General features: G+C 45.6%; 1 protein-coding gene across 1 annotated transcript in view; it reads left to right on the forward strand.

Annotated features, from left to right (window-relative positions):
* The window catches only part of SAR1B (secretion associated Ras related GTPase 1B), a 1,003,791-nt gene that overhangs the window by 77,855 nt on the left and 898,257 nt on the right, over positions 1 to 27,679 (forward strand). The window lies entirely within an intron of this gene.

The raw sequence follows: 27,679 nt of genomic DNA on the forward strand, positions 1-27,679 counted from the left end.
ACAAGTAAAAAAAGCTATAAATGATGTTCTTCACAAACATATATGTAAAAATCCTCAACAAAATATCAGTAAATCAAATCCAGCAGTATATAAAAGGTTAAATGTACCATGACTAAGTGGGGTTTATCCTAAGAATGCAAATTTGTTTCAACATTTGAAATTAATTAATGCATATCCTATCAACAGACTAAAAGAGAAACACAATGTAATCTCTACAATAGATACAGAAAAATCATCTGACAAAATTCAGCATCTATTCATGAAAAGAAAAATATGTCAGAAAACTAGAAATTGTTATCAACACAATAAATGACATGTATGAAAAACCTTCAACTCATATCATACTCCAAGACTGAATGTTTTCCCACTAAAATCAAGAACAAGACAAAGAAGTCTGCTCTCATCACTCTTATCCAAAATTGTATTGAGTGTTTTGTCAGTGGAATAAATCAATAAAAAGAAATAAAAGTCATACGCATTTGAAAAGAAGGAAAAAAAAAGCTGTCATTATTTGCAGACAACATGGCCATCTATAGCTACAGTTTTGGAAAGCAAGAAAAAAGTTGGATGATGCACACCACCTGATTTCAAGATGGCGTGGTATTTGTGAAAGGGTAGTCTCACAGATAAAAGAAACCAAATCCTGAAATAAACACACATATATGTGGACAACTGATTTTAGACAAAGGTACCAAGGTAATTCAACTGAGAAAAGACAGTGTTTACAACAAATGATGCTAAAATACCATTAGATAGCCACATGAAATAAAAACAAATCTTATACCTCACACCATAGACAAAATTATCTCAAAATGTAAGACTTAAAATTGTAAAACTTTTAGAGGAAAACAGTGGAAAAACCATTGCCACCTGGGGTTAGGCAGACGGTTCTTAAATAAAAGAACATGGGCAACATAGTGAGACTCTGACAATAAAATAAAATAACAGAATAAAATAAAATAAAAATTAGGTGTGAGGGCACATGCATATAGTCCTAGCTACTTGGGACGCTAAGGGAGGATTGCTTGAGCCCAGAAATCCAAAGGTAGAGTGAACTATGAAGTTCAAGAGTACCGTGAGCTATGATCATGCTGTTGCACACCAGCATGGGTGGTGGAGCAAGACCCTGTCTCAAAAAAAAAAAAAAAAGTCATGAGCCACAAAGAAAAAAAATTGATAAATTATATTTTATAAAAAGTTGTAAATGTCTGCTCTTCAAAAGACATGGTTAAGGAAGTTAACAATGATAGTTAACAATGATAAGCCATAGACTGGGAGGAAATATGGGCAAAACACATTCTAATAAAGGACTGGTATACAGAATATATAAAGAACTCTCCTCACAAATCAACAACAAAAATACCCAAACAACCCAATTTAAAAGTTGGCAAAAAAAAAAAAAAAAAAAAAATTAAAACTGTCCTCCAAAGAAGAGATAAGGTTGGCAAATGAACATGAAAATATGCTCAACACAATTACACAATTAGTCATTAGGGAAATGCAAGTTCAGACAACAATGAGATATTACAACCACACAATTCCAGAATGGCTAAAATTAAAACAACTGACAATACCAAGTGCTGCCTAGAGTGCAGAGCAATTCAAACTCTCATACATTTCTGGTGGGAGTACTATTCCCACTTTGAAATAGTTTGACATTTTCTTATGACATTAAACATACATTTACCATATGGCATTGAAATCTCACTCTTAGGGACATAAGAGAAAAGAAAACATGTTCACACAAAGGCCTGATGCAAATGATTACATCACCTTTATTCATACTATCCTAGTTGAGCCCAGGTGCCTGTCAACATAATAGATAAAGAAATTATTGTATATCCAATTAAAATCAATTACTTGATACATACAAAAAACATGAATTAAACATTATTCTAGGTTTTTAAAAAGGCAGACCCAAAATGCTAAATACAGTATGATTCCATTTATATAGTGTTTAGAAAACGCAAAACTGTAGGGACTGAAACCAGATTAGCAATTTCCAGAAGCAAGAAGAGGAGGAGATTAATTTAAAATGGAGCAAGAGAGAATTTTGGGGGATAATGGAAACGTCCTATGTCTATGTCTTAGTAACTTCACAATTTGTCAATACTCATACCACTGTGCATCTTAAAAGGGAACTTTATTTTATGTAAATTATACCTCAATAAGCCTGACTAAAACTATAGAAATAATCATGGGGTATTATGGGGCCTCATCCACCCTCTCTTCTTTTTTCCCATGACTGTCACCTGAACATGATGGCAACCCAGTTTCAACCATGGGGATGATGACAAAGTTTCAGACCAGTCCTTCTCAAAGGGTTTCTAGCACCAGTTCACAAAGAGGTAAGTACAGAAATTGAGAGGGCGAAGTTAGTAACTTTTACAGAAATTTAAGTAAGTAATATTATGGCTATTACATCTAATAACAAAATAGTGTAGGCTTGCATTTTGTGTCTTTGGGGTTTTTTCCTTTTATTTTTTCAGAAATTCATTTTTATTACATTTTACAAAAAAAAAAAAAAAAGAAATTAGCTATTCACCATATACAGTTTGAGAAGCACTGCCCTAGGGAATAGTGGGCCAACTTAGAAGAAACCTGCATCCCTGAATGACTGCATGGAGCAGAGCCACCTGGCAGCCTGGAATGCTCTTCTTGGACTGTTACATGAATGAGAAATAAACTTTGTTCTTTAAACCACTGTATCTTTGTGTCTTTCTGCTATAGAAGCCAAACCTTACTCTAATTTTCTGGGACCTTCACAAGGACAGCTATCTGCTGACTCTGGGCCAATGCCTTAGTCCAGGAAAAGCTAAAAGCAAGAACTTTTTGGAGAGAGCATAGGCTCAAAACATATGGGAAAACCAAGCAAGTTGAGCATTATTTTTCATACCACAGAGGATGTCTACAAAAGAAAACCAAAGTTCTTACTTTTTCAGTAGTGTATATAGCAGTACAGAGATAGAGGGATGGAGTCATTCTAACAACCTTCAAATCCCCAGCACAACGTGGCCTTCTTTGGCTGCTTGTGGGAGGAACAGAACTTCCATCAGCAAGGTCAGTCTTGCATCACTGGGATAAGTTCTGAGAAATGCATCCTTAGGCCACTTTGTTTTCATGTGAACATCTGAGTGTTCTTATGCAAACCTAGATGGTACAGTCTACTGCACACCTAGGCTACATAGTATATCCTACAGCTCTAGGAACAAACCTGTACATTTACATGTTACTGTACTGAACACTGTAGGCAATCGTAACACAGTGGTAAATATTTGTATATTTAAACATAGAAAATGTACAGTAAAGATACAGTATTATAGGCCGGGCACAGTGGCTCATGACAGTAATCCCAGCACTTTGGGAGGCCAAGGTGGGCGGATCACGAGGTCAGGAGTTCGAGACCAGCCTGACTAACACAGTGAAACCCCGTCTCTGCTAAAAATGCAAAAAATCAGCCAGGCGGGGTGGTGGGCGTCTGTATTCCCAGCTACTCGGGAGGCTGAGGCAGAAGAATTGCTTGAACCCAGGAGGTGGAGGTTTCAGTGAGCTGAGATCATGCCACTGCACTCCAACCTGGGCAACAGAGCAAGACTCCATCTCAAAAAAGGAAAGGAAAGGAAAGGAAAGGAGAGGAAAGGAGAGGAGAGGAGAAGAGAGGAGAGGAGAGGAGAGGAGAGGAGAGGAGAGGAGAGGAGAGGAGAGGAGAGGAGAGGAGAGGAGAGGAGAAGGATAGAGTATTATAATCTTATGAGACCATCATATATAGGTCCATCATTGACTAGACTGTCCTTATGTAGCACATGACTATGCAAGAGTAACAGCTTAAACAACTATAGCTGCTGCAGAAAGAGGGCTTTGGGGTCTGCCTTCCTTGTATGGGGCCAACTAAGGGTTGGTAATTCTTTTACTGAGGGTGCTCAGGCAATGTAATGATGTCAGTACTCAAACAACTGTGCTTCTTAAAAGGGAACTTAAAAGGGAACTGGACCAGTCCAGTTCTGCCATTTTCTAATTTTAACTTCATTTTTGCCTCAGTCTCCTCATCCACAAAATGGAGGATAATGATAGTGTCCAACTTCTATTATAGGGTTTTTCAAGGTTTCAATGAGAAGCAATTCTTGTAAAGAGCTAAAACTAGGCATGGCTTATTGAAGGAGCTTGATAAATGTTAGCTATTGACTGTTTTAGCTGCAAGCTAATTACCCTTTGTAATGAAATGATCTTTCTGTGGTCACCAGATGGTCCCTACCCTGCTGAAGGCTGTAGGCCTTGAACACAAACATGACTGATATAACTTGATTCTAACACAGCAACTTTAGTGACCATGCTATACTTCAAATGTAAAACCATGATTGGAGGACTTAAGAGGGATATTGCATTATACCTAGTGATAGTCTGGTTCAAGCCCAGATTCAAATCACACTGCCTTCAAGAATTCTCCATCCTGAGCATGAGCACATGAGTATAGTGTCTTCCAGGTTACAAAGCAATTTCACATCCATCATCTGACATTAGCTTCTCAGTGTCCAGTGAAGCAGAAGGGATTATTGTATCTGTAGCACAGATGAGGCAAGGGGCTTGGAGGTTAAGTGGCTCACCCAAGGTCACAAGGTTAATGACAGGAGAAGGTGGGGCTCAGAGCTGCATCTGGTTCCAAGTCCATTTCTTTTCCTGAGATACTTTCTGCCTCTCAAGGCTTGCCTTCCATGACCTGGAGTATACCTTCACATCACAATTATTTACATACCATGATGTGTAAGCAAGCAAACGATTAATAACAGTGGGTATACGATTAAGCTGAATCATATTAAATTGCTAGTATTTAACTGCAGAAATAGTCATTTCATATACTTCAACCTAGTAATTAACATTTACCTGGAGACTTACCAGTGGTTAGGCACTAAGTCAAGCACTCTGAATTGCATTGGTTTATATAATCACAATAACTCTCTCATCTCCATTTTAGAGATGAGGAATCCAAGACCAGGGCTTCAAAGCTATGCAATGTGGTGGGGGCAGGATTTAAATCAAGGCATCTGATCCCAGGGTACAAGCACTTCCCCACTGTATTACCCTACGAATCCATTCCCCAGCAAGAAGACATGAACTCTAATGACAGAAACCATGTCTTATTTAACTATATAAGGCTGCATGCAACACCTGGTATTCATTCATTCATTCAACAAATCTGAGGGCCTCCTAGGCCTCTTCTTGTGAGGCAATTCTCCACAGGTCTCAAGCATTTCTGCACATCTTGTGAGCAGACGCACTGACTGCTCTTTGTTCTGGACTACCTTTTCAAAGACATGTATATCAAACAACTCTGGAAGACAGAGATGGTGTCTCCCTCCAGAGCAAAGGGCAGACAGACTGTCCATTATAGTCAAGTTCCCTAAGCTCAGGGCTCCCCTCATGTAACTCACTGAGCATGCAGGGGTCATCGGGCCCTCTTTGTGTCACTCTATGGAAGTCAGGGCTTGAGGTATCACTAAAAAGATGCTAATACTCTGCAATTTCTGTGAGTGATAAACTATCCTTCCTCTCTGACTCAAGAGTCTCCTATCTTCTATCAGCATGAAATGGTGGCAGGTGAACTTGTTAGTTTGCCAGTAAGATAAAGCCTCAGATTCAGAGCTCTTGACAGTAATATGTGTGTACTGGTTAAATGAATAAAATGAATAAATGCATGTAAATGAGCACTCCCTTTGCACAGGGTACTGTGTCCTAAACATCCTCATAGTGTCTCCCAGGGAGCTGTGGCTGCCACTCACCAAAAGGTAACACAAGGAAACGGCCAGGAGAGTACGTCTGGTCTCCCTGGGCTGACCACTGATCTGCAAGAAAGCAATGCTGGCACCAGCATGGAGAACCTACTCTGTACCCAGCTTCAAATTTCTGAATTCCATAAGGTCTACCAAGGAGCATTTTATAAGTGCTTGTTGAGCAAACAATCCATTCACCTATTCAACAAATATTTGTTGAATGCCAACTATGTGCCTGGCTCTGTTCTATGATTTGGGGGAATACGAGAGACAGGACCCCTGCTTTCATGGGGCTTATCAATTGCTGGAAGAGACAGTCAATAAACAAGCAACTACTTAAATAAACAAGAAAATATCATTGGTGAAAAAAGCTCTGCAAAAGTTTGAAGAAGAAAATGTGCTAAGGAGTGAATGGGAACCACTTTAGAAGAGGTGATCAGGAGAGCCCTCTCGGAATGGGGGACCACTAAACTGACACTGTAGCGATGAGAATCACTGTTGCTAAGATCAGAGGGACAAGCACTCCAAGCAAAAGGAATGATTAGGACAGGGGGGATGCCAGTGTGGGTGGAGCCAGTGAGGTAGAGGAGAGGGTGGAGGTGCCCAGAGAGAGGCAGAAGCCAGATCATCAGGGCTTCATGAAGTTAAAAGGATGCCTCCTGTCAAAACGACAGTGGGCACAACTGAGCTCTTCACATCAGATCCTATCAGCCGCAGTAACAAGGATGACCACACTGCAGAAGGTGCTTGATCCCGTGCCATCAGCTACTTTCACCTCAGCAACTCTGTCATCCATAGGGCAGCCACGTGCTGAAATAAATAAGTAAATGAATAACTTAGGTAGCGTGACTGTCCAGAGAAGGAATATTTACCAAAATTACAGATGGCATGGAGTGTGCTTTTTTCAAGGGTAGAGCTTCTGAGACACCCAGCTGAGTTCAGTTGACATGAGCTCTTACTGAAAACCCCTCATGGAGATTGCCCAAAGAACAAAAGCAGGAGTTTCCCATGATGATGGGCTCCACACAGCCACTGACGTGTGAAGGACTCTTTCAGACATCAGAGGAGGGGCCGAGGAAGAACTTGCAGGTGTGCATCGAGTCTGGAGTTTTTAGAAGGAGGGGAAATGGGCAGGGCTGGAAGACTGGAGAGCTCTTGCAAATATCAGACAACTCCCAGGGCCATCTTTCATAATGTAGCTAAAGGAAATATTGAAAAGAGAAAAGAAAAACTCAACGAATAAAGATGAACAAAAAATCCATTTATAACAACTACAATAAATCCTTGAATACTCAAACCCAGAGGAATTACTCAATAGAAAAGATCAGAATCGCATCATGAAAAAACGTGATACCTACAAAAAGCAGTTATTACAACTATATAAACTATATAGCTTGAATAAAATGTTGGAGGGAAAGAGATTGCAAACTACATCCACATGATCAAGACAATTCAAAACCTAGCTATGTTACAAAAAAAATTTTTTTAAAAGCCAAGTTTGGAGGAATTAAAGAGAGATGTCAACAGTAGTTCAGAAATAGTGAGAGGGTGAAGTTACAGGTTTAATAAAGTTGCTTACTCAATTAAAACATTTGAAATAAAAGGACTCCCCTGATTTCAAAACAGCAATACAAGTTTTGAGGAAAACATGTTTTCCAAAACCAGCAAGACCTAAAATATCAGAGTCATCTCCAGCTAGAAGTCAGTCACTCTGGCCAAGCAATTCTCTTGCAAAGATACTACAAGAGTTATTAGAAATAAAAATCATGCCATTAGCCCTTGAATGTCCTTAGACATTATGGCTTTCTCTCTGCCATAGGCAGTAGTTTTAATAAGTCGCCCTGCCAGATTCCCCTAATGATATGCTTTCTACATAAAAAAGGGCTTGTGAAACCTAATTCCTCTGACAGAAGTGAGCTCAGGTCTCTGAAGCAGCGAAGATTTCAGATTTCCGCCGGGTTTCCTTGCACCTGCCCTTGCAAGGCATGAGGTTTTGTGTGCAGAAGCCTCCAGGGGTTGAAATTTAGCCCTGTCCATGTAGCAGGAAGGTCAGCCGAAGTCACTGGGTCCCAAGACACTGGACTTCAATCTCCGACCAAAAACAAAACATCAAAACACTTCTATTCACGGGGACGTGCTTAGCAGCGCGCTGGCATTTACAAATGTAACGCAGCACCGCAAAGCTCAGAGAAGGGGCTCTGCTTAGAAAGTCGATTGTTCTTCAGAGATCTGACAACCTCTATCAGATCTGTGTCAGCCCGGCTCCAGCAAACACTCAGAGAAAGCCAGCCTCCTTCAGACCAAGCCCTGGCTGCCACCTGATACCTGAATGAAGAGCACAGCCAGCAAAATCCAAACTCCTTTCGGGATGTCTGCTTCTTTGGGAAATGGTTTTGACTTTCTCAAAAAACATTCATGTGGAAGAAAATTAATTTCCAGTTAGCCTTTTTATTATTTTTTAACACAAAATAATATACACTATTTATTTATTTATTCTAGATTCAGGGGTTATGTTGTGCAGGCTTTTGCTATTTGGGTATACTGTGTGACGTTGAGGTTCGGGCTAATGATCTTGTTGTCCAAGTGGTGAACACAGTACCTGACAGGCAGTTTTTCAACCTTAACCTCCCTCCCTCCTTCCCCTCTTTTGGATTCCCCAGTGTTTACTGTTTCCCTATTTGTGTCCACATGCACCCTTGTTTGGCCTTTAAAGACTGATGAGACGTACCCACTAATTAGAATGACAGTCTTTCCCAGGGAAGAAAACTTTTGCTCCATTTACCTGTGTATTTCTTTTTCTTTTTAATTCTTTTATTTATTGATTGATTGATTATTTTTTTGAGATGGTCTTGCTCTGTTGCCCAGGCTGGAGTGCAGTGGTGCAATCTCGGCTCACTGCAACCTCTGTCTCTAGGGCTCAAGCCATCCTCCCACCTCAGCCTCCCGAGTAGCTGGGACTACAGGCACACACCACCATGCCTGAATAAATTTTTTTTTAAGAGATGGAGCTTTGCCACATTGCCCAGGCTGGTCTCAAACTCCTGAGCTCAAGAGATCTCCTCACCTTGGCCTCCCAAAGTGCTGGGATTACAAGCATGAGCCACCATGCCCAGCCTATGTATTTCTTATAACTTTCCCATCTGGGCAGTCCCCTCAATTTATATTATTATTTGTTCTAACTATGATAATTACAATAGCAGCCAGTGCTAACTGAATACTTAGTGTATGCCAAGCACTATGCTACTCACGTTTCACAACAGGGAACTATTGGTACCTTTGCAGGAAGAACACTGAGGCTCAGAAAGTTCATGGGGCTTGCCAGAGGTGATGTGGATAGTAATTGGTAGAGCTTGAACTCGAAGCTCTCAACTGCTCTAGGCCCTGCTTTATACATGTCATGACAGCCCTTAAACAATATAAGAAATGCCCCCAAAACCAAATAGCCTGACAAATCCCAATTTAATCTGGCAAACATTAAATAGCTGCCTACCATGTTTGGGGCTCTGTGCTAGGCCCAACCCTCATGCTACTGGATGCCCACAGGACAAGGAACCAACTACAGGGGTAGTAACACTAGCCCAAGGCCAAATGCAATGGCTTAGCAGTGACACCAACAAGGGCAATGAGCACCTAGAATGGGGTAGCAGTTCATTCCAACTGAGGCACCGGCTAGTCTTCCAAAGGAGACAGCCTCTGAGCTGAGGCTTCCAAGACGGAGAGAACATTTTCACAGTGGCAGTGTTTTTGTTTTTGTTTTTTAAGGAAAGTGATAAGATTACTCCAGAGAACTTAGAAATACAGAAAAGCATGAAGATTAAAATAAAAATTATCTTTAATTCCATCACCCAGAAGTACCACATTTCTCTTCGCATCAAAATAACTTTATTGAGGTATAATTTACCGGCAATAAAATGTACATGTTAAGAGTCAATTTGTTGATAATTGGCACATGAATATACCCATTTAGCCACTATCGCTGCCAAGATATAGAGTATTTCTATTGTCCCAGAAAATTCCCTCATGATCCCTTTCATTCAATTATCTTCCTCTCCTGGCTCCAGGTGCCCACTGATTTGCTTTCTGCCACTTTAGTTTTATTGGTTCTGGAATTCCATATAAGTGAAATCACACAATACGTGTTCCTTTTGCTTCTTTCACACAGCATAATTTTTAAAGATTTAGTCATATGATATATATCAGCAATTCATACTCTTATTTGCTGAGAAGTATTCCATTATATGTACATATCACAATTTGTTTATCCATCACCTGTTGGTGGACATTTGGGTGGTTTCTGGTTTAGAGTTATTACGAATAAGGCTGCTACGAACAGTCATATATAACTCTTTTTTTTTTTTTTCTGAGACGGAGTCCCCCTCTGTTGCCCAGGCAGGAGGGCAGTGGTGTGATCTTGGCTCACTGCAACCTCTGCCTCCTGGGTTCAAGTGATTCTCCTGCCTCAGCCTCCCAAGTAGCTTTGAGTGGATACATATTTTCATTTCTCTTGGGAAAATACCAAAGAGTGGAACTGCTGAGTCATATAATAAGTGTATATTTTACTTTGGTAGAAACTGTCAAACTGTTTTCCAAAGTGGCTGTACCATTTTACACTCATGCCAGCAGTATGTGAGAAATATAATTGCTCCAAATACTTGCCCAGACTTGATATTCATATTCTTTTTAATATTAGCGTTTCTAGTGTGTGTGTGTGGTGGCATCTCATTATGGTTTTAATTTCTATTTCCCTCATGACTAATGATGTTGAGCATTCTTTTCTCTGTTTATTGACCATATATATATATACATTCTTTTGTAAAGTGTCTGTTCAAGTTCTTTCCCATTTATACAATCAGATTAATGCATCATATGTGGTGGGTAGTACTTAATTCCAAACACTACTATGAGAGAGATAACAGAAAAGAAAAAAACCCAAGTAGTAGTGAAATATATTTCTGAAACAAAACTCATGTTACGTATTTTTAATTTTGATCAGAGTTAATTCCTGCCACTTTTTTTTCCCTTTGCCTATTTTTAGATTGTTTTAGATTGTTTGTGTTCTTATAAGTTGGGAAGCCTCTTTATGTATTCAAGATGCAGCTCTTTTTTCAGACATACTCATCACAACTATAACTTTCCAGTCTGTGGCTTGTCTTCTCATTCTATTTTTTTTTCCTTTTCTGGGGTAGGGTCTCACCGTGTCACCCAGGCTGGAGAGCAGTGGCGCAATCACAGCTCACTGTAGCCTCGACCTACTGGGCTAAGGTGATCCTCCCACCTCAGCCACCTGAGTGCTGGGATTACAGGTGCCCACCACCATGCCCAGCTAATATTTGTATTTTTAGGGGAGATGGGGTTTTGCCATGTTTCCCAGGCTGGTCTTGAACTCCTGGGCTCAAGCAATCTGCTCGCCTCGGCCTTCCAAAGTGCTGGGGTTATAGGCGTGAGTCACTGCGCCCGGCCTCATTTTCTTAACAGTATCTTTTGAAGAGCAGAAAGTTTTAATTTTTATGAATTCCAAGTTACCTTTTTGCTTTTATCATTCGGGCTTTTGTTTCCTATCTAGGATATATTTGCCTATGCCAAGATTGTAAATATTTTCTCCCAGGTTTCTTCTGGAAAGTTTATAATTTTAACTTTTACATTTAGGTCTATTATTTCTTTTGACATAGATATCTTTGGATATGTTACACCCTTCTTCTAATAAGATCTCGTGCTTTTTTTTTTTTTTTTTTTTTTTTTTTAGATGCAGCCTCGCTCTGTCGCCCAGGTTGGAGTCCCCCTCAGCCTCCTGAGTAGCTGGGATTACAGGCGCATGCCACCATGCCCAGCTAATTTTTGTATTTTTAGTAGAGATGGGATTTTGCCATGTTGTCCAGGCTGGTCTCGAATCCCTGGACTCAAGCAATCCACCTGCCTCAGCCTCCCAAAGTGCTGGGATTACAGGCATGAGCCACTGCACCCAGCCTCACGCTCATTTTTGACAGGGAAGGCTATGTTCCCGAGAGAAAGAAAAAGCGAAGTGATGACAGGGCCAGCCCATCCCAGTAAGGCCAGCCCATCCCAGTGAGGCCAGCCCTGAAGGTGGTTACCAAGGACGTGACCCGGTCAGGTCAAGTAGCTGGCACCAGGCATGAGCTCACACACTACCTGTAACATTTAACAGGAAAAGGCAATACCACCTTCTTGCCCTCCCATGGGCTTGAGGAGGTCCAACATGGCTCCCCAACATTCTCTCCCGTGATTCCCACAACCCCCCATATGGCAAGTAACCTCCCAGTTCACCTAGCACGGTGAGTTTCCCATGGTAGCATTCAATAAGGGTTTCCCACCCAGAAAATCTGTGGTCGCAGGTGACTCCTGAGATTGAAGCCTGATGATTAAGAAATCCAAAGCCCTTGCTGTTTCCCCTCCATCCCTGTGGCCTTAACATCGCCCAGGGTATAGGTTTTTCCACCCACCCTCAACAGGGCTCCTCCAGCTGCTGCTCTGGAAGTGTCCTGACAGCCTTGGCACATCAGAGCTGTACGTTCTGGGAAGTCGACTGAGTTGAATGTGAGCAGCATGTATTAGGGGACATCTCAGGCTTTTGCATGCACCAACACAGACACTCTGGATGATGGCAGCTTCATAAATATTAGTTTAAATGCTCCTGATTTGCACCCAAGAATTTCCTACAGTCAGGACAGAAAGCTTCATTGCAGGATGCAGGTTGAGTTCTCTGCAAACAAAGGTGCTCTAGCAGATAGCTGCGGAGAGGGAGGAGTGTAGAAATGTGGGATCCTTGCACTCTGGCATAAGAACCAAGCTCTGCTCTCTTGGATGAAGTAAGTGGTTTCAGCAGCTGTTGTGAGCAAAGCCAGGGTCAGAGCTGAAAGACACCACTAGGATAGGAAGGGAAGAGAACCAACTTGCCTCCTTTCTCTATCCCCACACTCTACTGGGGACCCTCTTGGAAAGGGATGTCATCCTCTGAGCAGGAATAACAGCAACAGAATATTTTCCTTCTGAATTCCAACCCCAGCTCATCTCTACAGTCTGATGTCGTCTCCTGCAGGATGACTACAGTCCCTGCCCATCTGCCGTTTCAGGCCTCTTGGTAAGGGTTGCAAAGTCAGGAAAAGAGGAAGAGAGGAGATGAGAGACGTGTGAGGTGAGGAGTGGACTAACAGGCTCCTTCTGGCTCTCACCTCTGGTGTGCTTACATCCTTTTCTACCCAAGTAACTTAACAGTCTGTGGGCCAAAGAGATTATTTACATCCAAATCGCAATAGCTCCAGTCCCCACTTATTCTGCATTCCCCTTCACTGGTACACTTTCCCTATGTTTGACATCCTGGGAGTAGTTTCTGTTTTCCTGAATTCTGAGAGAGTCTCAGCTGCTGCCCTAGCCACATCCTGTTAATGCCCCAAAATCCCCCAAAGAGAGAGGCCCTGCCTGCTTGGCTCTCCCCACAATTTAGAGAGAGAGTTCTTCCAGGGACCTTCCTGGCCCAGGAGAAAGAGAAAAATGGGTGGAGCTTCTGGGGGCAAGGCAGTCTAATAAAATATGCACCAACAGAGTGTCACCATCTCGCCTGCCACAGACAGGAGGTGACAGACTCTAAGAGAAGGGGAAGATGACGCACATTTGCCTTAATTCCCTAGTTCTGCATTTCTGATCCCTACTCTCATGGAGCTGATGTCTAAAGCATGAGTTGGTATTAATGGTGACCAGTAGAATCTGCACAAAGCAAATCATCATCCCCTGACCACACACCATTCCCCAACCCAAATAATAATCACATCAGCTGCTGTGAGTGCTGGCTGCTAACAGAATTGCCTTCAGCTGCAGGGAACAAGGGACCGCGTGGGTGGTTACTCCATTCCCTCGGGGTAGCCTGCAGCCAATGACCCACCAATGAAGGTACATGGTGGAACAATCTCGAGGCACTATTCGTATTCCAAAGCCTCCTATAAGATCAGCCTTCTTTTCTGGTTTCTCTAGAGGGGAAAAAAAAATCAGGCTAAGGCTGGACGTCAGCTGAACCCACAACTTTGTCTAGGTCTTCCCCTGAATATCCTGTATAAGTTTAACCTGGAAGCATTCATTTAATAAATAGCTTGCTCAAGAATACCTGATCCAGTTCTGCTTTCAGAGAAGGCAACCTAAGACAACTAGTTAGGCTTTCAAAACAAGATGCAGCTCTCTCTAAGGCCTACATTGACAGCAGGTGCTGATTACATCTTCTCCCTGGGTCTCAGTTTCCCTATCAGTCAGGAGGATTTATTAGAATCCTTTACTGTGCTCATATTCTGTCCCTGTAGTGAGGGCTCTGTGATATAACTGGGACAAATGGTGTTTTGTCCCCCTTCCCTCTGCAGAAAAAGCCCCCCAGAATATACCATTCTACTTTGACTCTCATGGGGCATCAGCATACCTTCCACTCGGCCAGCCTTGATACATGTCATTCCAACCAACTAGGGGATGCCTATACCACTGCCCTCACAGTAAGAGTTCCCTCGTGCTAAAGGCAAGCACCTCTTTACATTCATTATTGACTATACTGGGTGCAAACTCTCTGAGATGCATCACTCCACAATAGACTTCACTTGGGCGTCTAGAAAACAGCCTTCAATTGTAAGCCTGTGAAATGCTATACCATAATTACAGTTTCCAGGCACCTCTAATGACCCATTAAGATGGATTTATAGAGCAGGCAGGGCCTATGTGGCCAAAAGCAGGTGAGACTCAGAGCCTAGCACTTTCTCTCCGTGGGCAGAGACCTACTAGAAATAATCTATAGAGAAAAAATCAGGAGAGAAGAGGTCTTATCATCTAATGCTCATCACCACAGAGAAGACAAATCCTGAACTGTTTACATTTCCTGAACCAAAAAAAAACTCACTTTGAGCATCTTGTACTTGATTTATGGGAATGCAAATCGGTATAATCACTTCGGAAAACAATTTGACATCATCCTACAAAATGCTATTCATCCATTACCCTGGGTCCAGCAATTCAACTCCTAGTCTTACATTATAGATAAACGTTTGTACTTGAGCACCAGGAGATAAAGAAGCATGGTTTATGATGCCTCAAAGTGGAAATACCTTGAATATCCATTTTCAGGAGAATGGATAAATGCATTGGGGTACCAGCACCCAACAGAGTATTAAGCATGAATGAACTACAGCTACTTACATCAACATGACTGACTCTTAAGAAATATAACATTAATGGAAAAAGCAGCAGCAGAGGGATACCCACTGGTAATGATGATCGTAGTTGGTTTAAGAGTGCCCCTCAAAAGGATATGTCCGAACCCCTAGTACTGTGAATGTGACCTTATTTGGAAATTCATTATTTGTAGTTGTAATTAAGAATCTCAGGCTGACATCATCCTGCATGTCGGGTGGGCCCTATGTCCAATGACGGGTGTTCTTTTAAGAGATAGAAGTAGAAGGTTTTAGACACAGACACAGGAAAGAAGGCCAAGTGAAGACAGAGGCAAAGATTGGATTTATGTTTCCACAGGCCAAAGAATGCCAGGAACCACCAGAAGCTGGGAGAGGCAAGAAAGGATTCTTTCCCAGAGCCTTCGGAGGGAGTTGAGCCCTACTGGTACCCTGATTTTGGACTTCTGGCCAGAACTGTGAGAGAATAAATTTCTTTTGTTTTTGGACACCCAGTTTGTGGTAATTTGTTATGGCAGCCCTGGAAAATGAATGCTCTAGATCAATGGTCCCCAACCTATTTGGCACCAGGGACCAGTTTCATGGAAGACAATTTTTCCACGGACCAGGGTCAAGAGTTGGTTTCAGGATGATTCAAGAGCATTACACTTATTGTGCGCTTTATTTCTATTATGATTACATGGTAATCTATAATAAAATAACTATAGAACTCACCATACTGTAGAATCAGTGGGAGTCCTGAGCTTGTTTTCCTGCAACTTGACAGTGACAGATCATCAGGCATTAGATTCTTATAAGGAGTGCACACCCTAGATCCCACGCTTGTGTAGTTCACAATAGGGTTTGCACTCCTAGGAGAATCTAATGCTGCCACTGATCTGACAGGAGGCAGAGCTCAGGGAGTACTGTGAGTGATGGGGAGCAGCTATAAATACAGACAAAACTCTGACCACTCACCTCCTGATCTGTGGCCTGGTTCCTAACAGGCCATGGATCGGTATAGGCCCATGGCCTGGGGATTGGGGACCCCGCTCTAGATCTTAGATTGGGTGATAAGTTTCTGGATGCTTGTTTTGTGTTGTAATTTATGTTTGTCTTATGCATGTTCCATCGTATGAAGCAAATATTACAAAACATGCTAAGAACGAAAAGTTAGAAAAGCATATATTACCAAAGCAAAAGTTAAGGTCCCTGAGAGATGTGAGGGATGTCATGGTGTCAGGTCTCTACTATGTTCAGGGATCATGCCAAGCACTTTATTTTATTCTATTTTATTTATTCATTTTTTTGAGGCAGAGTCTCCTTCTTTTGCCCAGGCTGGAGTGCAGTGACACGATCTTGGCTCACCACAACCTCCACTTCCCAGGTTCAACCGATTCTCCTGCCTCAGCCTCCCGAGTAGCTGATATTACAGGTGCCTGCTACCACACTCAGCTAATTTTTGTATTTTTAGTAGAGATGGGGTTTCACCATTTTGGCCAGGCTGGTCTCAAATTCCCGACCTCAAGTGATCGTCTCATGTTGGCCTCCCAAAGTGCTGGGATTACAGGCATGAGCCACTGTGCCTGCATGCCAAGCACTTTACAGGTGGTGTGACACTTAATCCTCAAAGCCACCTTGTGGTAAGTATGTTACCCATTTTGCAGATATGAACACTAAGGCTGGGGGCAGTGAAATAATTGTCTGAGAAGAAAGAGAATAACTGGAAAAACAAAGACTCAAATGAGGATCAACTTGCCAAATCCAGGCCTTTCCCACCATAACACACAACCCCGGTCACATGCATTTACAACACTCACATACCAAGGTTACCAGCTACAAATCCAGCAAAAAAGGTAAACACATATCCATTTTATCTCAGATTTCTTTTCAGGCAGAGCTGGACGAACATCCTTTAAGCTCACCATTTTCACATGAATTATGCATTTAATGGGCCTTATATCTTCCAACACATCTCACCGTGACCTATGTAGATCACCTTCAGTTAATCAAAGAGCATGCTTCATCCATCATCCATTCCTTGATACCAATCACAGTGCTTCCAATGCAGAAATCTAAGATTAAATGGAGTTTCCTTGTTCTCCTATTCCTGGGGATGGGGTGGGAGGGGGAGTAAAGTTGCTTCTCCTGTAGTAAATAAAGGGATCAGCTGAGCAATCAATTCAGAGGTAATAAACTATCTGGAGGCAGTTACCTTGGGGGTAGGGTGACCTGCCATCCTAGTTCACGTGGAACTGTCCCTGTTTCAACACTGAAAGTCCCGCATCCCAGGAATCCCCTCAGTCCTGGGTAAACCAGAATGGTTGGTTACATTTCCTGGGGAAAATGCTCCTTTTCTTCTGGGATCTGAAGTATTTACAAAGGGGTGGGAAAGAGCAGGTGGGGTCATCTGATTCAACCTTGTACTCCCTTCTGTGGCTCAGCTTGAAGCCTTGCTCCCCCCTCTCCTTCCTTTCTTCTGTGAGAAAAGACATTTGTCAGACTCTGAGGCCAAGCCAGGATGCTGCAGCTGGGGGCAGGGGACACGCTCACCCACCCCATTAGAGCAGGTGCCGCCTTCATCCTTTCTCTTCCCCGCCCCCTTTAGCAATCAGTGAATTTTAATTTGTTGATAACCAAAGGTCAGCTTCCAAAGCTGCATCCCAGCTTCCCTGCCATCCATGCTTGGGAGCGAAAGCTGTGGCGACACCTTGCATTGATGTCCCAAAGCGGCAGCATGCCTGGTCCTAGTTGAACGCTGGCTCTTAGGTTCTGCTTCAGCACCATCAACAAATGGCAGGCCCAAGTCACCCTACAGTTTATACGACTTCGTGCATACAGTGACTCATTGGGTCCTCAGGTGAACAGCAGGCATATGTTTGTCTCATTTTATGATAGAAACAGCCTAAAGGTCAGAGTCAGGAAAGTGGCAGAGCCAGACCTGAGACTAGATCTGACTCCCAGGTGCACCCTGCCTCAGGATGCCAAGGCCCCACTCTGCGTGGCTCCAAGAACAGCAGGGAAGAGGTGGAGAAGGAATCACTAGTTTTTCACCCTGTCACCTCGCCAAATGCTTTAAAAAAAAATGTATCATAATCCTCAAGAACACACTCAGCAGATGGTTGCCTCAGGAATAAACTCACGACTGCCAGATTTTCTGCACCACAAAAACCTGACACATGTCCCCCGCCTCTGCGTCACACACAGAGTGGGAGATGAGGATCTCTACAGTGAGAACCCAGCACCAGGAACGGATCCAGCAGCGGAGGGAAGAGGCACAGGAGACCCAGGGTCCCCTCTGTCCCTGCGTGGTCAGGTGGAGGATTCCCTATCACCCATCACAGGGAGTGAGTTGGTTCAAGATTTGCAGGCTGGCCCCAGAGACCTGTCCCAAAGTCCCCAGGCTAAGCATGACAGATGTGTCTCCCTTTAACTGAGATCTGAGTCATTTGACTCAAAAGAAAAAGCACTCAGCTCATCTTTCGCTTCCCTGGTTATGAACCCAGGGTGGGGAGGGAATGGGGTGGAGACTGATCTGTTAAATCCCATTCTGGAAAATAGCTTGGGGTTGGGTGCGGGGGGGAGGCATGCACATATGTGTACATGTATGTGTAAATGTGGCCCACACCTTCTCTGCAGAAAGGGTTTGAAAGCAGTGCTTGAATTCGTTTGCCAATGTCATCTACTTACTGGGTCTTGCTAAAAGAGCTAGACCCTGTGCTACGTTTTATGGAGGAGGTAAAGATTGGTGGGTCCTAGGCCATGGTCTCCAGAAGAAATGAATCATGCAACCATCATCTTTATCCCAAGTGTACAATGAGCCAGGCATAAAATTAAATGCTGGGAGTAAGTAGAGGGTCATTGTAAAGGCTTCAGTAGCATTTCGAATGAGATTAAGGAGAAAATAGGGGGTTGTGGACTTCTCTTCTGAAATGGGCATCCTCCCCTCCGGTAGAAGAAAGCAGGTGCAAAGTCACTGGGCCAAATCCCTGCCTCCCTTGCTTTCCACTTTTGAATAGTAAGGTGGTCCCCCAAGGACTCCCTCCACTGGCAGTAACTAGGGCAGACCATCAGGGAAGAAACCTTAGATTCTTCTTCCAGATGAGACTAGGAGGGTCCCTGGGTCATGCCCAGTGGAATCCTGCAATCCATGATTTCTACCCATGACTCCAGGGTCCCTGCACAGTTTCCCCTCTCATCTCCCTGCCTCAGGTCTCACCCATTCTGGGCTGTCCTCCAGAAGGCCACCAGTGGGTTTTAAAATACAAGCCTGACACACTCACTATTTGTTTAACTATTTCCAGGGGTACAGAATGAAAATCCTACAGGATAAAATTACAGCCTGTTTATTTCGTCTGTACCTTCAGCCTCATCTGTCTTTACAACCTCCATGTGCTCCCTCCCCCTACGTATATCATGTTTGCAGGCCTTTGCCCAAGCTGTTTCCTCTGCTGGGACACACCCTTCCCTGCTTCCTATCATTTATGCTCCCAATTCTCACCCAATCCTAAAACTCAGCTCATATCACCCCATTTATAATGCTGTCTCTGCACCACTTATTTCCCCAAGGGTCCAAGGACTCAACAACTGCACTGACCACTATATCAGAATGAGTGGCTTATCTGTCCGTCTTTCCCTAAAGACAGTGAGTCCCCTGAGGCCAGAGATTGCACTTCTATCATCTCTGCAAACCCAGGACCAGTACCTACAGGATTTCAAATGATGACCTGCTAAACGTGCTCTTGAGTTAGCAAGTGGATCCCACAATTTCTTCAACTTGCCCAGGAATATTCCTAAATGGCGTCCAGGTTGTTTCCAGTCATCCAAGTCAGCAGGAGCCTCAGTGTGGGTTGGCACAGAACAACATGCCTGATGCATTATCCAGGTAGTCCTAAAAGCTCCAGAGAGGATTTCTCCACCTTTCTCACAGCCTGTTTCCCTACTCAATGACCTCTAAAATTGACTGATATAGTTTATTTTTGGGGGTGCTTACTGTATGAGATGTCCTTTACTTTTAATCCGTATCTCATTTAATCCTTAAAAACACCCTAGGATATAGCCAGCAATATTCCATTTTTCAGATGAGGAAACTGAAGAACAGAAAGATTTAAAAGATCCCTTTTATTTTATTTCCTGTAGAGTAGAAGAACAGGATTATGTCCCTATAAATCTTGCTGAGTAGCTACATTCAAATACAAGAGTGCCTTATTTTAAAAATAAAATAAAAAGGACAACATAGCAAACACTGGACATATCTAATAAGTAGCAATAAGGTGCAGTGGATTCTTTGGTTTAAAAACACAAATCAGAGGCACTAATTACCAGTTCCCCCACCCCTTTCAGGTGGGGGAACTGATTTTTGTTTGGACATGACTCAAATCAAATTAATGCAATTCAATAAATATCTATTTCATGCCTTCTATGTGGTAGGCACTACTCTAGAAACTTGGTAAACAAAGAAAGACAAAGAACCCTGCCTTCAAAGAACTAGTAGTGAAAGAAAAACAATGAAAAATAAGTGTAATAAACAAAAAAAAAACCCTACGTTAAAAGGTGCAGTAGATAGCCTCTAAGACCATCCCAGTCATCCTCATTGCCTAGGATTCAGCCCCTTGTGTACTGCCCTCCTACACTCATCAGGGCTGACCAATAGGATTGAAATGGTTTGACTGTGGCCCCATCCAAATCTCAACTTGAATTGTATCTCCCAGGATTCCCACATGTTGTGGGAGGCACCCAGGGGGAGGTAATTGAATCATGAGGACCCATCTTTCTGGTGCTATTCTCATTATAGTGAGTAAGTCTCACAAGATCTGATTGGTTTATCAGGGGTTTCCGCTTTTGCTTCTTCCTCATTTTATCTTGCTGCTGCCATGTAAGAAGTGCCTTTTACCTCCCGCCATGATTCTCAGGCCTCCCCAACCATGTGGAACTGTAAGTCCAATTAAACCTCTTTTCCTTCCCAGTCTCAGGTATGTCTTTATCAGCAGTATGAAAACAGACTAATACAAGGATGTTGCAGAAATGATGGACTATGACTTTCAAGGCTGGGTCAGAAAGGACATTGTGGCATTTTTCTTGCCATTGTTGGAACACTTGCATTGGGGGCAGCCAGCTAGCTGCCATGTCTAGAGAATACTCAAGCAGCCCAATGAAGAGGTCCACAAAGTGAGGAACTAGGCCCTCACCAACAGCCAACACCAACTGCTCACAATGTGAGCATGCCATCTTGGGAGCAGCTCCTCCATTCCCAGTCACCCCTTCAAAAGATTGCAGCCTCAGATGACATCTTGACTGCAACTGCATGAGACACCCCACAACAGAACCACACAGCTAAGCCATTTCCAATCTTCTGACCCACAGAAACATGAGGTAACAAATGTTTACTGCTGATTAAACCACTTGGATAAGGACTCTCGGACCTCTTATCCCATTTCTAGGAGTCTGGGACAACTCCAAGGTTCCAATTTACAACAACCTAACTTATGCAGTTTTCCAGAAAATGTCTTCTACAGAAACAAAAAGCTAAAACTGCCTAGGACATGACGTCAGAACCCTATGCAGTAAAACTGTGAGAAGTAGAGCTTGCTAGGGTAGACAAGGAATCCCCTCTCTATCTGATGACTTCCTCCCGTGGCTGCTGTGTGATTCTCTCGGTTTTTGTAAGCACCTCCTGTGCATCTGGCTTATGCTGGGTTCTAAGGACTCTGGAAGGAAAGACAAGGCCCATCTCACACACGTACTCAATCAACATTTGTTGAAGGAATGTGAGCTGCCTTGGAATGGGCTCCTAAAATGCTTAGCAAACTTTCAATCTTCAAATATCCTTTGACCATATAAAGAAACAAAGAAAATAAACCTGCACTGTCAGAGGTGCCTCTTGAGCATTGCAAGCCAGTGGCTGGCCCAGGGCCTCTCCAGAAGGCAAGAAGGGAGAAGTGGTTCAAGCCTCCGCATCTTTTTACCCCTAAAGGAGGCAGGAGAAGGATGGGGAGGCTTGAACCACTGGCCATGTCAAGCATGGTGGGCTGGGGGGTCAATGACTTGTGCCTGTGCAGCTCCACACAAAGGAAGCCTTAATGATTAATCAGGGCAGCAGAGCAAATATTTAGAAAGAGAAGCCTCTCCTTGAAGGGCCAGCCTTTGTCTTCTTGTTCCAACTCAAAGGACTTGGTCTAAAAGGGGTCTGTTACAATGGGATGCAGAACAGGGAGTAGCCACAGCCAGCACAACGCTGTGGCCCACATGATGGAGAGACTGGCGGTAGGTGGAGAGCTGAACCAATAACCAGAGATGGGGAGCCTCTGCCGGGATTCTCCAGGGCACTGCCCAGGCGCCTTCACACATGATGCTTTAAGCCCTGGCTTCAGCTCTTGGCAGGGCTTGGGGATGTGCCCAGGATATTCTGCATTTATCTCTCTCTAAAAGCAAATATTCTCAAGGCTTCAGAGGACAGAGAGGGCTATGCACTGACTCCTTAGTCCTTCCCCAAGCCCATCTTTCCAGCCTCATGGATCTGCTCTCCTCTCTTCAGTTAAGCCACCTCTATGGAGCTTGTTTCTCAAACACATCTCCAGGCTTTCCCCTTGCAGCTGCCAGCAACTCTGGGTGGTTAAATTCCTCCCATTCCTGACTCTTCACCTCAAGATGTTCAGGACCTGGTTATTAGAGAGAAAACCTTTAACGCCTCTTCTTGATAAGAGGCCATTAAGGTCTCTTCTGAAACAAAACATACAGATTTGCTTCAGAAATCATGGGAATCATGGATTAAATTCCACCTGTGTGTGATAGTTGGGAAGAGAAAGCCGTGCCTGCCTTGGCCTGCTTGGGTCTCTGACTTGGCAGACACCAACGTTAATGACCACTGCTAGCAGGAGCCACTCTAACTCACAAAAGGGAAACAGATTTCAAATCTTGAAGCCTGAATCAGCCAAAACTACTCATTTCTTGAAACAGGCTTTGTTTTGTAACAGCCTCATCATGACTCATCAACAAGAAATAGGGCACTGGTAAGACCTTCCCTTCCCCTCTGGTCTCCCAGCAGAGGTCCCAGCCAGGGAGAACTACACCCGAGTGCAGCGCAGCTTATGGAAAAGATAAATACACACGTAGCAGAACACACTGCAGCCTTGGGCTGCCTCATTTTTCACTGTATGAGAACCAGTTTTGTTGCTGGTGGCCCTCCATGGAAGCTGTGGTTTCTGATTTGATAAGCATTCATACAAGCCATGCTCTGCTCCTCTAGAACAACATAAAAAGTGAGGAAACTAACATGGTAGCATTCATGGACCACTCGCCCCAACTGACATTAAACATTCATTACAGCACAGGCTAGAAGGATGCCAGAGGCTTCCCATACCAGTTCCTGCTTCATTTCGGGAGTCTGCACTTCTCGGCACTCTGAAACAATCTATGGCCCTCCTGCCCACACACAGAGTCGGTGCCCATTCTGCCTGAGGAGGTTGAAATTTGTCCCAAATGGGGCCAGCCACCATCCATTCACCCATCAAAGAGACACTTCAGTTTATTGTGGGGTTATTGCCACTAGCCAGCTATATATAATTTAGGTGAAATGATAAATCCAGGCACCTATATCTCATCACTGAAGATACAGAGCCATCCACACTGCCAGGCCAACCAATGTCCTCTATAGAGTTTGAGTCCACAGCAATTGGCAAGAGTATGCACTGCTCAGATTGCTCCTGAGTGTCCTGTCTTCAGTCATTCCAGACTCCAGACCACCACTGCAAGGGATAAGACATGCTTACCTGTCCCTTAGCGCCAGGGGCATAAAGTGAAAAATGCGCAGCTGGATATTGACTAGAGTGAGGGCACTGAATGAAAGTTTTAGAGGGACATGTCACATTTCTAAGGCAGCCACTGGGGCAGGGAGAATTAAGGTCAACAATATATGCTGACATTCATGTAATATACCAGGACATACAGGTACCAAGTAGGGGCCCAGCATGACAAAATCCAAACACCTTTTCCCATGATCCTAGGTGCCTTGTGAACAATAGTTGCAACACCACGGTTCAGCCTGCCTCCTCAAAGGTCCAGTAGTCCTAACCAGCAACAAGGTTGCCTGAACACGACTTCATGCTCCAGCCCTATGGCAGGAGCCCAGGTTCATCAACCACACAACCATGCCAGGTGGGTGGTGTCCATAAGTAAAAACCGCAATGATAGAGGAGAAAGTGGGGAGGTCGCCTGGTTTGGGTAGGGGGTATAGCTAAGGAAGTTAGACAAACATTCAACTCTGGGTTTCCTGTGACCTCACAGCCTCCTGAAGCAGCCTTACTCGTGGCTTTGAAGCTCCCTCTCCCAGTACCTCTTTGGGGTACTAAGGCTCCCCTCTTAGCTCCAGGCATTCTTGAGAGCAGAGGGCACTTCCAAGGGCCTTCCCTGGGTTCCCCTAGGCTGCCTCCCTGACAGGTTAGGAAATTGACTCATTAGGATTTCATCCATCTTTTCACTGGCTACCTCCCCCGCTCCCCAACCCCGCCCTAGACTGCCTCACTAAGTCAACACTGAGGTCTCTCTGGCCCAGCTAAGTGGTTCCTTACAAGGAGGAGGCCTGAGCGCCGAGAAACCGAGGAACTCGGAGGCACCTGGCAGCCGGCACGCTCACCTGCAGCGCTCTAGGATGCGGTGAGCGGTGGGCAGCCAAGCGCTCCCCACCCAGACTGAGGAGGGGCGGGAGGCCCTGTTCCCGACCTGTCAGTCACTGCCCGGCCCGCAGCTGCGCTCTCCGCAGCCCCAGCGCGCTGCTCCTCCGAGGGAGATAAACATCGAGAAATCCAATCCAGCGCCGCTTCGGAGATAAACAGATGTGCGGCCCTCGTCGGTCAGGAGATAACGCCCCTGCCCCGCCCCACGCGCCCGCCTGGCCTGCACCTGCCCGAGGCGACAGGGACGCGCCTCCTGGGAGGCAGGCTGCGTCCCCCAGCCTGGAGAAATAGTCTCCAGAGCTGCGGATGGGGGTAGGGTTAGAGAAGAAAGAAGCTCGGTTTGTAACAAACTCATAATAGACCCTAGGAATCAACAGCCAAGGTTCGAATCCTGGATCTGCCACTGTTTGGCAGGCGACGGAAACTTTAAACCTGGATGTGCTCATCCGAAAGATGGGGATAACCACAGTAGCATGCCATTGGGCGTTTGAGGTGGGGAAAGCGCTGCGGCCTTACGCGAAACTCCGAAACTCCGGCTCTAACAAAGGAGCGGCTGGATGGCCTCTGGGGCTAGGACCTACTACCAGAAGCTAGGAGGCTTCCTCCTTGACACCCAAAGTCAATCACCGCTGAGCGCTTGGGAGACTTCCCTGCCCAGAGCACCACACAACGCACTCATCTATTCCACTGACACCGGGGAACATTTTCCACGTGCCACTTCCTGTGGGGAGTGAAATATGACCTCTGCCCTTAAGACAAAGTTTAGGGACTCAGGAATGACAGCTGCCTGCAGATTATACACCTCCGAGCTGCCTCTGAAGCCTAAACATTCCCCGTCCTTTGTGAGGCGACTTCTTCCCTACCTGGCTTAGACCACTCTCGCTTAACTGTGAAGGAAGGGTTCGTGGGTCTCTGGAGCTATGTATAGCTTGATTTCTGTCCTTGAGACCACCAGGCCGGAAGCTGGGTGAGGGCAGAACCCCAGGGGCTTCAGCAAATGTGGGTGACATGGAAGTAGGTCTCCCAGAGCGGGAAAGAGGGCGAACGTGGAAGGGGCTTTTCCGGGCCCTCGGCGCACGTGCCGGCTCTGGCTAGGCCGCCCATCGCGTCCAGAGCGCCTGCTGCGTGCAGCTACAGAAAGAAGCCCCGGCCCTGAACCGGAGATGGCGGCGGCTTGGCCACAACTGGCTAACACCGCGCCGACGCTGGCATCTTTTACTGGAGCTTCTTCCTCGCTCAGCCTGGAGTCTAGAGGTCCCGACATCGTCTTCCGAAAGTCCAGGAAATGCCGAGCCTCCGGGGTCGCGAGCCCCACGTGAGTTTGGGGTGCATTAAGGACTGCACCGGCAGGCCCCAGGCTCCTCTGCTGGCGAGGTTAGAAGGAAATGCCTGGTCCTCCGTGCAGCGGCTGCCCTTGGGCCTCCAAGGGACTCTGAAAGACTCAGTCTGCGTACCGCGCGGGGTCAGCAGGGCGCAGGCCCGCTCTCACCGCTGAGCGTTGCGCGTTAAAAGCTTATTAGTCCCCTCGGAGGATGAATTTACTGTGTTGCAGTAAGGTCTGAGCGAGCCCTTTCATGCTATTGTGCGCGTCGCGATTGAGCGCGGCCTTTGTGGGCCTGAAAGGCCCCGGGGCCTCTCCGGTGCTCGCATTCCCGCGGCACCAGCTTCGGCTGCACCGCGGTCCCGGAAGCGCGTAGTCCTCCGAGCCACCGCACCCTCCTGCGGGTCTTCCGAGAGCTGCAGCTGGGGTCGATGGCACGAACTGCTGAACCAGAGCAGCCCTCATACCTCGCTCCCCAAGGCCCTCGCCTCCTCCGCCCCGTTCCAGCCAAAGTGAAAAAAAATGCGTGTGGATCCTTTACCTCTACTTGAGGGCAACTGGACTAGGTTTAAAGGGCTATTGAGGCCGCGAGAGGCTGCCTCTCTCTGAATAGCTTTGTGCAATGTTTGCAGAGACATTTGCATCTGTTAGCGCTTGGGGAAACGGCCCCGAAGGCTCAGTCGCGAGAAAGCCCGAGGATTGTTTTGTGTCTCTCCCCCTCCCCGCCCTGCTCCGCGCTAGACGATTTTGTGCAGCGCTCCACGGGCGCGGAGCGGAGGCATGCAAAACCCGACCGGTTCAAAGATTGGGCGCCCTCGCTCTCGGCCCACTTTTAAACAATTGCTGTTAACAATGCAATTTTAAGCATAAAATCGTCTAACTAGATTAAATCCACATGACATAAAAAACAGGGGTGGGAAGGGGAGTCCTCGTTGGCATGGGAGTGCGGATGCCTAACAGGATAGAAAGTGTGAAATGCATGCAGAGGTGGAAAGACCGGCAGGTGCCCTGGCCTCCCTACGGCCGAACAGGGGCTGGACCGCTCGCCTCCCTCCAGTCCCGACGCCCGGGGAGACGAAGTGGCTCCCAGGGAAACAGGCGCGCAAGGCCAGGCGCCCATCCTGGTGGACCCTAGGACGGGTGAGGTGTACCCAAAATTAAGTCCTGGGCTCCTCTACCTCCTCCACCTGCAGGCCTGGCGATCCTGGCCCTGCTGCTGCATCCTACCCTCCCCAAGTCCGAGGGGCGCGGGGCAAGGTTGAGGAAGACGGAACGCCCTCTCCACTCGCGAGACTGGGCAGACAGGCTCTTTCATGGAATCGAAATCAAAGTCAGGCCTTAGAAAGGCCCATTGCTATGGCAGCAGAGTTCCCTGAAAGCGACAAAGCCCAGGGCCCCCCTCCCTCACTTCGCTTGCCCAGCCCTCCTCTCCCCTCCCCCTGCGCTGCCTGGAGCCACGCTCGGAGCGCGCTCGGACGGGTTAATCACTGTAAAAACAAAGAGATGAAAGGCTCTCCAATTGGAGAGCCCTGGGCGGCCTCCTTCCCGACCTGGGGGAGGGGAGGAGGCCACTCCGGCGCAGCTTCCCTAGCCAGCCAAGAAGGCGCTTCTGCCCTCCGCCGGGTGGGAGCCCCATCCGACTGTCCCCAGGCAACGCCGCCCACACAATCTGGCGCCTCCCGAAGGACCTGAGGAGGCTGGCGGAGGGGGACAGGCCGTCACCCACCCAACCCCACCCACAGCCACCACCCCTCAAAACATAAGCACAAA

This window comes from Macaca thibetana, chromosome 6, assembly GCF_024542745.1.
Source record: "Macaca thibetana thibetana isolate TM-01 chromosome 6, ASM2454274v1, whole genome shotgun sequence".
In the NCBI taxonomy this organism is placed as follows: Eukaryota; Metazoa; Chordata; class Mammalia; order Primates; family Cercopithecidae; genus Macaca; species Macaca thibetana.